Consider the following 15,150-nt stretch of genomic DNA (forward strand, 5'->3'; position numbering starts at 1 on the left):
AAGCATATTTTCACAATGCACAATGCCCAAATGCCCTGACCAAACGCCCCCAACCCCCCAAGCCACAGATAGCAACAGACCTGTTCACACAGCCTCTCTTAAATTCAGTGTTCATTTTGGTTTCCAGCGCATGCACAGTTCGAGTCTTTGTCGCATAATGGCCCCGCGCAGTCACAAAATGTGGCCTTGCACGCGGACAGCTCCATGGATTTGGGTAGTGACGGAATTTATATCATGCAGACCCTAGCGGAACCTCGCAGCGACATGAACAAAAGTTATAAAAATAATTTTGATAATACAAAAATGTGAACATTATAAGGGAACAACTTCCTCTAAGTTGCAGTCAAAACAGGAAGAGTTGCATATTCTTGTCACTGCCGGATCTGAGTCCACCGTAGATATGAGTCACGCATGTGCGAGCATTAAAACAGTTTAGCCAGCTTTATTATATTATGAAAACAAAGACAGGGTTCGGGTTAGACCAAAATGGTCGCATAGCAAATCTTTTATTTTTGGAAAGTGCAAGTTTATATTATTGCTACTATCAAGTTCATATTATTCACATTATCATGTTCATATTATTTATTCATAAAGTCCATGGTGGCACGGTGGTGCAGTGGTTAGCACGGTCGCCTCACAGCTAGAAAGTTCTGGATTCGAGCCTTGGGGTAGTCCAGCCTTGGGAGTCGTCCCGGGTCGTCCTCTGTGTGGCGTTTGCATGTTCATAAACCTAGCGAAGAAATGGACCTGCTCAATTAAGTGGCTTGGTGGGGAGTCACTGCACCATAACAAGAGGATAAGAGCAGTTCACGTCAACAATCTGTCTATGGGTTTGGACATGCTTTGGCGGAGGCTTGACAGGTGTTATGGCTCTCCGGAGGCAATTGAAGCTTCTCTGTTCAATAGATTGGACCACTTCCCAAAGCTTTCAAGTAGAGATCACCAGAAGCTTCAAGAACTTGGAGATCTGCTCCTAGAAATCGAAGCGGCAAAGAATGAATGTTACTTACCAGGACTCGGCTTTCTCAACACAGCAAGGGTAATGAAACCCTATTGTGGAGAACTTGCCCCACAACATCCAAGAACAGTGGATAACTCTGGGATCTCGCTATAAGAGGGAGCAACACGTTCCATACCCCCCTTTCTCATGCTTCGCAGACTTCATGTGCGACTCTGCAGAGATGAGGAATGATCTTAGCTTTGCTCTCCCTACCTCCAGCTCAGGTATATTCAAATCTTACGGATCTTCACTCAAACAATAGAAAATCAAGCCTCCAATATCAGCCAGCAAAACTGAAGTAGGAATCCCCTCCCCCTCAGACTCCTCTAAAGGATCTGTCATAGATCCAGATAGACAGTTTGCTCTCCACAAAAAAAGTAATTCCCTCAAGAAATGTTGAGGTTTTTGAGAAAAGTCACTCTCTGACCGAAGGCACTTCATGACAGAGAACTCCATATGCATTAAATGTTGTGCTTCAACAACACACCAGGCTAAAGAGTGTAAAGCCGTCACTTATTGCTCAGAATGCAACAGTCACTGACACATCTCAGCACTTCATGCAGGATCAGCACCTTGGGCTGCGAGTTCCAATGCGCCAGCTACAGAACATGATGGGGAGCCAACTGAACACACTCCAGATGTAGCAACTTCATCATGTACAGGGGTCTGTGGTGAGGGTCTTCAAGGCAAATCCTTTTCAAAAATCTGTCTGGTCAACGTCTATTCGAAGGGACACTCTGAGCAAAAAATTAGGACATAAGTGATACCAGATGATCAAAGCAATGTCTCACTAGCTAGATCAGCATTTTTTGGCATGTTTGATATCCAGTGTGACACTAGTCCCTACACCCTCAAAACGTGCTAAGGAACTACAGACACTGCTGGAAGGAAGGCCACTTGATTCATGATGGAGTCAGCTGATGGGGAACTTCACCTACCACTGCCAACCCTTATCGAGTGCAACCTAATTCCCAATAATAGGGATGAAATCCCAACACCAGAGGCTGCATGTAGTCACATGCATCTCAAGCCTATAGCTGACAAAATTCCTCCTCTTGACTCTGCGGCTGAAATCCTTCTGTTACTTGGCAGAGACATCATCCGTGTACACAAAGGTCGCAGCCAGCGCAATGGTCATCACAATGCACCCTACGCCCAATGACTGGATCTAGGCTGGGTCATAGTTGGTGACGTCTACCTTGGCGGGGCCCATCGACCAACTCTCAGTACATTGAAGACCAATGTCCTGGACAACGGGCATCCCAGTTACTTCAGGCCTTGCGAGAGCAGAATCTTCCTCAAAGAGAAGATAGTAAGTGAGCGGTACAAACCGCCTAGCACACTGGCTTCTGCCCAACCAGGCTTAGGCAAGCTAGTCTTCGGCCACTCTCAAGATGATGACAAGCTAGCGCCATCAATCGAAGATGGAAATCTTCCTTCAGATCATGAACAGGGAGTTTATGAAAGATGATTCCAACAGTTGGATGGCTCCTCTTCCATTTTGTACTCCGAGACCACGATTACCAAATAATAGCAAGCAAGCCCTCAGCCGACTGATTTCACTCCACTGTACCCTGAATAGAAAACAGGAGATGAAACACCATTTTGTGCACTCCATGGAGGACATCTTCAGAAATGAACGTGATGGGCCAGCTCCAAGCCATGGCTCAGATGGGCCACCCTGGCATGGGAATGGACTCCACCCAGAACCTGCTTCACCAGCGCATGCTCCAGCAGCAACAGCAGGCCGTCCTGAAGCAACAGATGGGCTCTCCAGCCCAGCCAAGCCCCATGAGCCCCCAGACCCACCTGTTGCCCAGCCAAACACAGGGTGGGGCTCATCTTCCTGGTCAGCCCACCCTGGCCAACGCCCTCAGCAACCAGGTCTTCTCCCCATCGCTGATTCAGTCCCCTTGTCCAACCTCCCAACAATAACCCCAGCAGCAGCAACCTCCACATTCCAGTCCCTTGCCACAGGTTCAAAACCAGCCACAGCCCTCACCCCAACACCCGCCTCCATCACTTTCGGGGTCCCTGCACCCTGGCCTGGGAGGCCCACTGTCGGGGTCCATGGAGCAGGGGCACATGGAGACACCAGAACAGAGTACCTCAGGGGTCTCCGGGGTTGATGGAAATAGAGAAAGGAAAGACCAAACCTGCTGGATGGAGATGTCCTGCTAAAAGACAACCTAGTCAAGAGACATGACTGGCCTACAGGATTGATCACAAGAACCTTTCCTTGTGATGATGGAAAGGTCAGAAGGGTCGAAGTGAAAATTGTCAAAGACAGTGTACCAAAACTGTTCTTAAGGCCAGTCTCTGAAGTCATCCTTCAGAGACTATCGAGAAACTATCGAGTTTACCTTTCAGTTGGACATCCTGGAGATGACAGGTGGGGAGTGTGATGGAACCAAATTTGTTTTGTATTGTATTTGCCACCCTCTGGTGGTTGCTCTGAATAGTTCCTTTTGTTAACCCCAGAAACAGGAAGTGCCCCACTTCCCCTCGAGAGCTTGCCAGAGACGGCTGCATGGTACTGCTGGATACAATCCAACGCAATCCTCTCCTTCATAGCTTATACATGGCATCATCTGTAAGTTGCGTTGCTTATTGGTATAAAAGTAACATACGTATATGCATCTTTATTTGTTCTTTGTTGTTTAGTACAATAGCATAACATTTTTCATTTGTACATCCTTATTCTTTGTCCACAGTTTCACACTTATCCTGATTAAACTGCCAAATTCAACACATATGTCGCTTTCTTGGAGCTTGATTTGGAGAGTGTTTAGCTGTCTGTATAGCTGAGTATACGTTCATGGGGACAACACTTGGTGAGGACAGAACGCTGTACATTGTACATATACTGGTACGCTCTGTCATGTCCATCTACCTCAGGCATGTATGTAAGTAACCTGCTAACATTAATTTCAGCATCTCCGATATGTTCTCTGCACCACTACAGTTTATTGCCACTTATTTTGCCTGTATATGGCTGGGCAAGCACTGCAGAAATAGTGAGGGAGACAGCTAGGAAGGTACTTGGTGTGTCATCAGGACAGAGGAAGGAAGACAAGGAGACTTGGTGGTGGAATGAGGAAGTACAGCAAATTATACAGAGGAAGAGGTTGGCAAAGAAGAAGTGGGATAGTCAGAGAGATGACGAAAGTAGACAGGAGTACAAGGAGACGCAACCTAAAGCGAAGAGAGAGGTGGCAAAGGCAAAGGAAAAGGTGTATGGTGAGTTGTATGAGAGGTTGGACACTAAGGAAGGAGAAAAGGACTTGTAACGATTGGCTAAACAGAGGGGCCGAGCTGGGAAGGATGTGCAGCAAGTTAGGGTGATCAAGGATAGAGATGGAAAGTTGCTGACAAGCGAGAAGAGTGTACTGAGAAGGTGGAAGGAGTACTTTGGGGGGCTGATGAATGAAGCAAATAAGAAAGAGAGAAGGTTGGATGATGTGGGGATAGTGAATCAGGAAGTGCAGTGGATTAGCAAGGAGGAAGTGAGGGCAGCTATGAAGAGGATGAAGAGTGGAAAGGCAGTTGGTCGTGATGACATACCTGTGGAGGCACGGAGATGTTTAGGAGAGATGGCAGTGGGGTTTTTAACTAGATTGTTCAACACAATCTTGAAAAGTGAGAAGATGCCTGAGGAGTGGAGAAGAAGCATATTGGTACCACTTTTCAAGAACAAGGGCGATGTGCAGAATTGTAGCAACTACAGAGGTATAAAGTTGATCAGCCACAGCATGAAGATATGGGAACGAGTAATAGAAGCTAGGTTAAGAGGAGAGGTGATGATCAGCGAGCAGCAGTGTTGTTTCATGCCATGAAAGAGCATTACAGATGCGGTTTGCTTTGAGAATGTTGATTGAGAAGTATAGAGAAGGCCAGAAGGAGTTACTTTGGGTCTTTGTGGATTTAGAGAAAGCATATGACAGGGTGCCGAGAGAGCAGGTGTGGTATTGTATGAGGAAGTTGGGAGTTGAAGAGAAGTATGTAAGAGTGGTGCGGGATATGTATGAGGGAAGTGTGACAGTGGTGAGGTGTGCAGTTGGAATGACAGATGGGTTCAAGGTGGAGGTAGGATTACATGAAGGATCGGCTCTGAGCCCTTTCTTGTTTGCAATGGTGATTGACAGGTTGATGGACGAGATCAGGCAGGAGTCTCCGTGGACGATGATGTTTGCGGATGACATTGTGATCTGTAGCGAGAGTAGGGTGCAGGTTGAGGAGAGCCTGGAGAGGTGGAGGTATGCACTGGAGAGAAGAGGAATGAAAGTCAGTAGGAGCAAGACGGAATACCTATGTGTGAATGAGAGGGAGTACAGCGGCATGGTGAGGATGCAAGGAGTGGAGGTGATGAAGGCATATGAGTTTAAATACTTGGGGTCAACTGTACAAAGTAACGGGGAGTGCAGAAGAGAGTGCAGGCAGGGTGGAGTGGGTGGAAAAGAGTGTCAGGAGTGATTTGTGACAGAAGGGTACCAGCAAGAGTTAAAGGGAAGGTTTACAAGATGGTTGTGAGACCAGCTATGTTATATGGTTTGGAGACAGTGGCACTGACAAAAAGACAGGAGGCGGAGCTGGAGGTGGCAGAGTTGAAGATGCTAAGATTTTCACTGGGAGTGGCGAAGAAGGATAGGATTAGGAATGAGTATATTAGAGGGACCGCTCAAGTTGGATGGTTTGGAGACAAAGGAAGAGAGGCAAGATTGAGATGGCTTGGACATGTGTGGAGGGGAGATGCTGGGTATATTGGGAGAAGGATGCTGAATATGGAGCTGCCAGGGAAGAGGAAAAGAGGAAGGCCAAAGAGGAGGTTTATGGATGTGGTGAGGGAAGACATGCAGGTGGCCGATGTGACAGAGGAAGAGGCAGAAGACAGGAAGAAATGGAAATGGATGATCCATTCTGGTGACCCCTAACGGGAGCAGCCGAAAGTAGTTGTAGTAGTAGATTTCGCCTGTATATAGCCAATCCTTGTGTATATATGTGAAGATTGTTGTGCTGTAGTGTTATTGTTCTATATTAAGTACACAGAGAGTCACGAAACCGGAGTCAAATTCCATGTTTGTGCATACCTACATAGCCAATAAAGATGATTCTGATCCTGATGATTCTGGTTTTTCGCCTAAGTCCGAGCACTGGAGAAGGGGAGATACACAAGAAGTGTCTCCATATTTTCCTTTCTCCCGCCAGGTGAAAAAAGGGTGGTTTGTTGCCAAGTCCAAAAGGGCGATATGCTTTGTGGAGATCTTTACTCTACTGAGTGCACTCTAGTTTTTAACTGTGAACAGGCACTTACAGTGAACCGTGACACCTTCTTCTTCTTCTTCTTCTTCTTCTTCTTCTTTCTCTCTCTCCCCCACTCTATCACACTCTCTTTTTCTAACTCTCTTTCTCTTTCCGTCATCCTTCTATATTTGTACTTGAAACCCATGTCTCCTCATCAGGCCTATAATATTCCCCCTCATTCAGCTGAAACTGGGCCACAGAGCACGACCCCATCCCAGCTTTTTACACACATACAACCATGCACATACAGTAGGCCAGCCCATCTATGCACACACACACACACACACACACACACACACACACACACACACACACACACACACACACACACACACACACACACACACACACACACACACACACACTCACTCACACAATTACTAACACATTCACACACACATTGTCAATTCTAATTAGCCCAACGAACAAGTTTTGGCTTGTAGTATGCATGCATGTAGCGTATGTGTGTGTGCGCGCGTGTGTGTGTGTGTCTGGCTGGCTGAGCGGGGGACAGTGTGTCGTTAATTAACTGGTGTGTCAGGATTTCTTTTTCTGTCCTCGTTTACGGAAATGAAGTTTGCCCCCCGAGTGACCCACATCCCCTAACACAGGTACAGTGTGTACGCTAGCAAGAAAAAGAGAGAGAAAGAGAGGGAGGGAGACAGAGAGAGGGGTGGAAAGGAAGAGCCAAAGGAGAGTGAGATGTAGATAAAAAGTGAGTCAGACAGACACAGGAAAACTAGAAGAAGGAGAATCAGGAGATGAGTGATGACCGAATTGCACTGGCATTGCTTCCAGAAATGGACTTTGCCTAATAAGGGAAAGAGATGAGTTCAAGTTGGCTCCTTTCAAGCAGAACTCATACTGTAGATGGCTCTGAGTGTGCATATGTCTTAATGAACCAGATCCTTCTTCCCTTTTACGTGTACAGCTGGATTTCCTGCATAACTCAGAGGTTGCTGGGTAGCGGCAATGTTAGAAGCAGTAATCCTGTATTGATACCTCACACTGGTCGCTACTGTCTGCCCATAAGTCTGAATGGAGATATTCCCAAACCCGTCTTTAAATGGTGTATTCTTCTGGGTATAATGTGTGCATGCTCTAAATATTCCCTCTTTGGGGTGGAGGAGCAGTGCAAGAGTAGTGCATCATACGGTAGGTAGTAAAAGGTCTGACCTATATGTTTAAATGAAACGCTGCCACCAGCTTGCACAGAGGCCGTTGTGAATACCATGCAGCCTCCTCGTACACCCAGTCAGTGGACCCGCCTGACGTCTGTGCCCCTGAGAAATGACATGCTATTTTCGGCTCTCTGTGTGACAGAGCATCGAAGGAGTTTTCATGTATATCAAATACTGCGATCGCAGCAATTTCTGCCCTCAAACTTATGGGGTCCCAGGAAAAGGCTGGGAATGACTGGAAAGGTCGTGGCCCGACTTCCCACAGCAGCCAGTGAGTTCGTCAACAGTCATGCGTCCAATAAAAATGTCCTAAAGCAAGATAGCAAACGCTCCATGTCACTGAAGGTCATTCTGAATAAGGCCAATCAACTGAATGACTGCGGTGCAATTTGCACAGTATGCATCATGGAGACATTTCCACACGCCTCCAACGTGTTAATGAATAGCTACCGAAAAAATGTTTCTTTCCACATTAGGAATATGAAAGGCAGAATACAGCATTGCAATAAAACATGATATCTTTATGCACAGCCATGCTATAGCTTGAGCAATAGTACTTATTTCTTATCACCATGTGCATCATAATTGCTTTTTTTCCTATAGCACACATTTTCATCAGCATATCTTGTACGATTGCAGTCCATCTCCTCTCATCCGCTCATACATGCGGCCTTGTAGTTTGTTTTATGCTATATGGGAGTTAAGGAGTAGTTTGATTTGTTATTATTGATCCTGGAGCACTGACCTTGGACCACCCCTCGCTGGGTTAACGGGTCGTTTGATGACGGAGTTTGTATAAAGGCTTAGATTTCTAAAAGTGTGTGTCTCTGGAGCAAACCCTGCTACGCGCCAAAAGGTCAGCGTGGCTTTGGACTCTAACTGAGAGGAAACTTGATTTCTGAAACTTGATTTCTTTTCGAGTGTTTTTTTTTTGCTGATGAACACAAGTGTGTATTTTCTGTCTTGAACGCACACTAAACGTAAACACATATTGCAGCGCAGGGCTGAAATGACACAAAAGGCTTTCCTATGTTTTATTGTGGTAATTTGGTTCGTTAAATTTGTCACACAGGCGAGTGTAATGTTCAGCCAAACAGTGTGCCTTACCACAATAACTCCGTTTGTTTTAGCTAGAGGTTACAAACGCACATCAATACGTATTTTCTCTACAAAATAATTAAAGATGAAAACACCACACTTAATATCACCATTATGTATTCCATCTATCTACTCTGTTTCCAGTCTTGTGGATGAATATGTATTTTGTCTTTCAGTGTGCACTATTTTCAGATGGTCCCCCCCCTTTTTTTTTTTATTTCAAGTCATCTGTATATGTCCAGCCCCCTCTGAGGCTGTTAGAAACGGAGGGGTTTGTCATAGTCACAGATGAGAGGAGGCCAAAATTAGCCTTGTTGAGAAGGAAATTCACAAAAAAAGTGTGTGTGTGTGTGTGTGTGGGGGGGTGTAAGCTGGAGTCAGGAAGTAACTTCAGAAAGTGTGCGGTATGTTTGTTAAACCTAAGCAACAGTGTGAGGAGATGGCGTGGTGTCTTATGGGTCTCCTGTGACCTTTGACCCTCCAAGCCTCACCTACCGAGCTCCTCTTTAAAGGGAAACTAAACCCATCACAAAAATGCAGATATGGGACTTGTAACGTTCCCCCTTTTCCTTTCTTCCTTTCTTGACGCATTGCTGTTCCAGCAGACTGCATGGCGCCTCCCAGTGGCATTAGAACAGACACACAAAAACACTCAATGCCTTCTCATAAATGGTCAAACATGCCTGAAACTTTTCTTACTCTCAGTATTACAAACTACCAACCCATGCACATGTTTACATTACTTTTCCTATCCCTTGAATACAAAACAAACCTGCATGGAGAAAGGAGGAAGAATTGAAATAAAAAAAAGGGGGGGTTGGAAAATGTCCAATGTCTATGTCCATGTCTGAGCTGTTGTTCTTGTGGATTAACCCTTACGATTCCTCTGAGCCAGTCAGCGGATCATCTCACTAATCTCCAGGATGGAGTTTACATCGACTGCATGCAGTGTGCGTGTGCGTGTGTGTGTGTGTTTGTGTGTAGATTTGCTGATAGATAGATAGAATGCATCTTGATTGATTAATAGCTAGCTAGCTAGCTAGATGGATGGATAGATGGATAGATAGATAGATAGATAGATAGATAGATAGCCAGAATGTGTGCAAAAGGCAACCCATGTCTTATGGGACACATTACGCATGAATCAGAGTGAGTGAGCCCAAGACCAATAAACAATTCGACTGAATGAATTTGGGTGGGTGGCAGACATGGATGGATAGGCGAAGATAAAAAAAAGAAAAGGCAAAGCGAGAATGTACTCCTGTTAGGGTACTTATACGTATATGAAGACTGTCAGGACTGTGTTGGAACATTACAACATGCTGGTGTGTGTGTGTGTGTGTGTGTGTGTGTGTGTGTGTGTGTGTGCATTAGAATTTGTGGGTACGTACATTGTTACAAGTGTGCTTCTCTGTGTATATGTGCTTGATATGTGTTCATCCAGTTAGTTGTGTCTCTTAGCGGTTAGTGTGGTCGTGGTGTCATAACATACAGTGACGTCCTTGTATTTAGATGAGTTTTATTTATCAAAGTGATTAGAAGAAAGAAAGCCACTTCATTTTTGTCATTGCACAGTTGTTTTGGCCACAATGAAATTTGTCTTCTGCGTTTAACCCATCCTATTGTATAGGAGCAGTGGGGCAGCTGCAGCGCTCGGTGATCAACTCCAGTTCTTCTTTTCATTGCCTTGCTCAGGGGCACAGGCAGGAGTATTAACCCTAACACGCATGTCTTTTTGATGGTGGGAGGAAACCCACGCCGACACGGGGAGAACATGCAAACTCCACACAGAAAAGACCTGGGATGGCCTGGGGTTCGAACCCAGGATCTTCTTGCGATGAGGCAACAGCGCTAACCACTGGGCCGCCGGGCTGCCCATTACATTCTCTGTTTCGAGTAGCATGTATATTTTTAGCACTAGGAGTCCAGATGGGACTTGAACCCTAACCCCTGTGCCATACTTGAGCCATCCAGATAGCTAGATAGATAGATAAAGAGCGGGAGGAAAGCAAAAAGAGTAAGAGTGTGAGAGAGAGAACGAAGAAGAGAAAGAGAGAGAGGGTGAAGCTATGAGTGGATTACAGCATTTAGATTAGATGGCAGCTGGTGCTCTCAGCAGCACAGAGAGCAGTCTCCATGGTGTGCAGGCGTGCGTGTGTGTGTCTGCATGTGTGTGTTTGTTTGGGCGTGTGCGTGCGAGTATGTTGGCCTGTGTGTATAGTGCCGTGGTGGTGGGATTGTTAATCCTAATCCGCTGGTGAATGGATATACTGTGGATTGGCAGGCCATGAGTGCCTCTTTTGTGTTTTTGTGCATGTTTATGTTTGCATATGCTAAGTGTGTTTATTCATCATTAACATGTATGTTTACATGAATGTGAGGGCACTGGTGTTGGCACGTGCATGTGTGGTTGGTTACCTGCATGTGCACGTGTAGCATGTTTTTATTTGTATGTGCTTGTGTGTGTGTGCACGCTTGTCTGTGTATTAACAAGTGTGTGTGTGTGACTTTGTAATCTGAGAGTGAATGGAGGGTTGGGGAGCCATTAACCAGTACATTAGTCATGACTAGAGACAGACTGGGAGAGGAGAGGAGACAGTAAAGGAGAGAAAAACAGGAATGGAGAGAGGGAGAGAGGGGGGATGGGACAGAGTGGAGGAGATGGTGCGAGGTTTTCATGAAAACAGGGAAAGGATGAGAGGGAAGTGGACAATAGGGGTTGAGGATTTAGCAACCACTGGGGGGGATTGAGTGCATTAGTGCTCATGTGCATACGTGTGTGTGTGTGTGTGCGTGTGTGTGTGTGTGTGTGTGTGTGTGTGTGTGTGTGTGTATTTTGAAGGGATTGAGGGGAGTTGACCCATAAAAACCAGACAGACGCACCCTGACTGAGAGTCAAATTGCCCCAACATGCCCCTCTCCTTTTATTATTTAAAACACGGAGAGGAAAAGGACAGAAAGAAAAGGCAGAGTGAGACAGTGGGAGAGAGTGATAAAGAGAGTGAGACAGAGAGAAAGTGAGAGCGAGAGTGAGTGACAGAGAGTGAGACAGGGAGAAAGTGACAGAGAGAGGGTGAGAGAGAAAGATAGGAGGACCAAGAGACACTGACATCAAAGAGAGAAAAAAATGATGGCTGTCCAATATGTCCTGATTTCTATTATTCATGAGACAGGAGAAGAGGAGGAGAAGAGGGGGAAAGTAGGAGAGAGAGAGAGCGAGAGAGAGAATTTCCACTGTAAGATGGCCGCTCTCACTTTTGTCAGTTTTTTGTCTCTTTACCTTTCTCTCTTCCTCTGCTCCCCCCCCCCACACACAGACACTGTTGCCGTCTTTCTTTCTCACCCTCCCTATCCTCCTTTCACTCTCGCTCCACCTCTCTTTCATTTCACATCTCTTATCAGTCTTTCTCCAGAGTGGTTGCTCAGGACATTTCCACACAAACACACACACACACACACACAGCCAAAACACTCGAGTTTGTCTAAAAATCCTCTACTTTATTCAGTAAGGTAAATGTTGTAAAACATTCAATAAAAAAAGGATCTTGGATTTATTGCTCATCGTGTTTCTTTAGATTAGGACTTGATCTGATGCATAATAATGTTTTTTCCCAAAGCACTCTCACGGGGAATACGCTGCTAGATATTTAGACACGGTTTTATGTTGTCGTCATAACAGGATAACATACACACGAACATACGTTCAGATTATATAAAAACAAATCAAACTAGTAAAGATTACAGTAGCCATTCAGAAAGAAAGGAAACTGACTGGGGACAGGTGGGCTCAGAGCGTCCTTTCACCCAACTCCTTAGTTTTGCGGTTGGTTTGGAGGCGAGTTTCGAGTTTAGCCTCCTCTCAAATATTTATCAGTGGAACCAAATGAGTGAAAACGCAAAGCCGTGAATCACTCCAGTTAACCCAACCCACCGTTGCTTCCAGTGGCTGGAGAGAGAGAGAGAGAGAGAGAGAGAGAGAGAGAGAGAGAGAGAGAGAGCGCGAGCAGAGAGTGAGCGCGAAAGAGAGAGACAGATAATTTTTGCTTTGTTTTCATTTCACACCTTCACTTCTTTTCCGTTTCCCCCCTTAAACAAAAGCAGTTGCAGTTTGTGGTAAAAAGTGAAATTTCGTCTGGAAGTGTAAATGTTGCATATGTGGGATCAGCCGAGATGGACACCCAACCAGGCCGGCCGGCTTCATTCTTATTCAGATTTGTAGCTCTGAGTCGTCGTTGTTGTTGTTGTCGTTCAGAGTTGTTGACTCACCCTGGCTCATTACAGCGCTGGCGTGTCTTGCCCCAGGGGCATTTCCGCGGACATGACCCCTAAACACTACGAGCAGTCGGAGGCCTCGCATCGCACAGAATTCAGCTGACACAACAGGGCTATCATCCGGCCTGTGCACATGCATTTTAAAAGGTAATTAGATAGGTTTGACTGAGCAGAGACATAAGTCATCCACACACCGTAGACTAACCCCCCCCCCCCACCAAAAAAATGTTAAGAAAGGGGGACAAAAACTCTGGGTGCGTTTGAAGGATTCTTGGTGGGTTTTTTTTTTTAACTTCACAATGGGTTTATTTTATGTTTTGAAAGGACGTGAGGCCTTCCCTGTCCCAGGTCATTTAGAGGATCCCACATCATTACCACTCTCCTCATACACCTCCTCATTAAGCAGAGTGTTGGTGATCTGGCCAGACCTCAGCGTTGGGCTCTCTGCTTGTGTCTGTGTGCACGCGTGTGTTGGGCAACGCATGTGGCAGCTTCCTGTGCCAATGTATGTTTATACCCACGCTCGCACATCCAACGGCACGGTACACAGACACGTATCTGCCTTATCACACGCATAAATGTATGTATGCTCACACACGATGCACATATGCACACCCGCGATGCACATATGCATGCACATATGCAAACGCGTGTGCACAAACACACACATGCACACACACACACAAGCGCATGCGGGCTATTTCTGAGGTCAATGGTGAAGTTGTTACTCATGCTATATGTTTACATTCTCATTTTAAGGAAACTGTGTACAAGGCAGTAGTAGATGGTGATCTTGCAAGGTCTTAACTCTTTTTTTGTGTTTGTTGTTTGTTTTTTTGGTCTTACGGTTACGGTCTTGACTTTTCACGGGGATGGGAAGGGACGGCAGGGCAGAGGAGGAAATCAAAAAGCAAAACGTAAAAAGCGCTCAGCGTGAAAGGAAGGAGTTGTCGATAAATAAATAAATAAATAACATTTGGACTGGTCAATAAGTTAATAAGTTAAAGGGGTCTGGCTGTACATGTGTGGAGGAGAGAGGGTTGGCTTGCTAAAGCGGTGGCAATGATTGGGTATATCTACTTAAGTGTGCGTGTGTGTGTGTGTGTGTGTGTGTGTGTGTGTGTGTGTGTGGTCTGTAGGGGGCTTAGCTAAGCAGGAGAGGGAGTAGTAGACTCCGGTCTCTAGATACTGTCTTTTCCATGGCATCCTGCTCCGACAACTTAAACAAACAGCCGTCTTGACACCTGCGGACAAAGCAAAGCAAAGCGAAGCAAAGCAGCAAACGCTGGCAGGTCTTCAGACTGTCGTTTAACGGTGCGACCCCATGTGGCGAGCATTCACATCGACTCTTGCCACGCGCGCGTTATGTCAAATCAATCCGTGTTATTGTAGGAGGCGCTCCAACTGAATTGGGATATCGCTATGATAGCTCAAAAGAATCAGTGGTATTAATATTTTATGCTGTCATGATTTAATTTTTTTTTTTGGCTAATGGCAACTCTAGAGACTTGTCAAAAATGTGAACCCCCCCCCCCCCCCCAATATTTGGGCTTTGGTATGGCAGTGTAGCGTTTGGGATAGAAATATGGCCTGGTGAGAAGCTTGGGATGCCGCGTGACTAGAGTAAACGAGGTATTCTCATTAAGGTGAACAGTCATATAAATATTGGCTTGGCATGCAGACTCCATGTTATCTCAGAATGGGCTTAATGAGCAATTTTCCTTTTTCCTCTCTGCTGTGTGGTTTTTGTATTGCAAATGACTGGCCATAAGTCAGAATATGAATATGCCAGTGGGGACGGGGCAGAGAGGGCAGTAAAATGAACCGAGTTTGGTTCTGGATTTTAAATCGCGACTAAATACCTTGATAAAAATTGCATAAGGTCTTCGCTCAAAACCTCTAAAGTACGGAAGAACAAAGTCCGGAAATTGGTTATCTTCCCATTCAGCTAAGAACGTAACTCACCTCACCTGGCCTATCCTTCCCCTTTAGCTGGGTTTTGGGTTGTGGCTATCTCACTTGGGAGCAGAACGCTTTATGACTATTTAATGCCAATTTAATTCGACTGTTTAATCTCCTCGCATCCTCTGCCCCAGCCCTCCGCCCTCTCTCTCTCTCTCCCTCTCTCCCTGCTCCCCCAACAGGGCCACAGACAGTCTGGCAGGGAGGATTCAACACCACGAGTTAAAACAGCTCTCCACTTTAACAACTTCGCTGCTATGGCGGCAAAGAGGGGATCGCACTATGACGAGCAGTGGCAGCCAAAGGAAAATAGACAGGAAGCGCATCACAGGCAGC

General features: G+C 45.8%; 1 pseudogene; it reads left to right on the plus strand.

Moving 5' to 3' along the window:
- Positions 1-2,635: 2,635 nt before the first annotated feature.
- Positions 2,636-15,150, plus strand: part of LOC130119744 (histone lysine acetyltransferase CREBBP-like) — an 18,363-nt pseudogene continuing 5,848 nt past the window's right edge.

Source organism: Lampris incognitus, chromosome 10, assembly GCF_029633865.1.
Source record: "Lampris incognitus isolate fLamInc1 chromosome 10, fLamInc1.hap2, whole genome shotgun sequence".
NCBI lineage: Eukaryota > Metazoa > Chordata > Actinopteri > Lampriformes > Lampridae > Lampris > Lampris incognitus.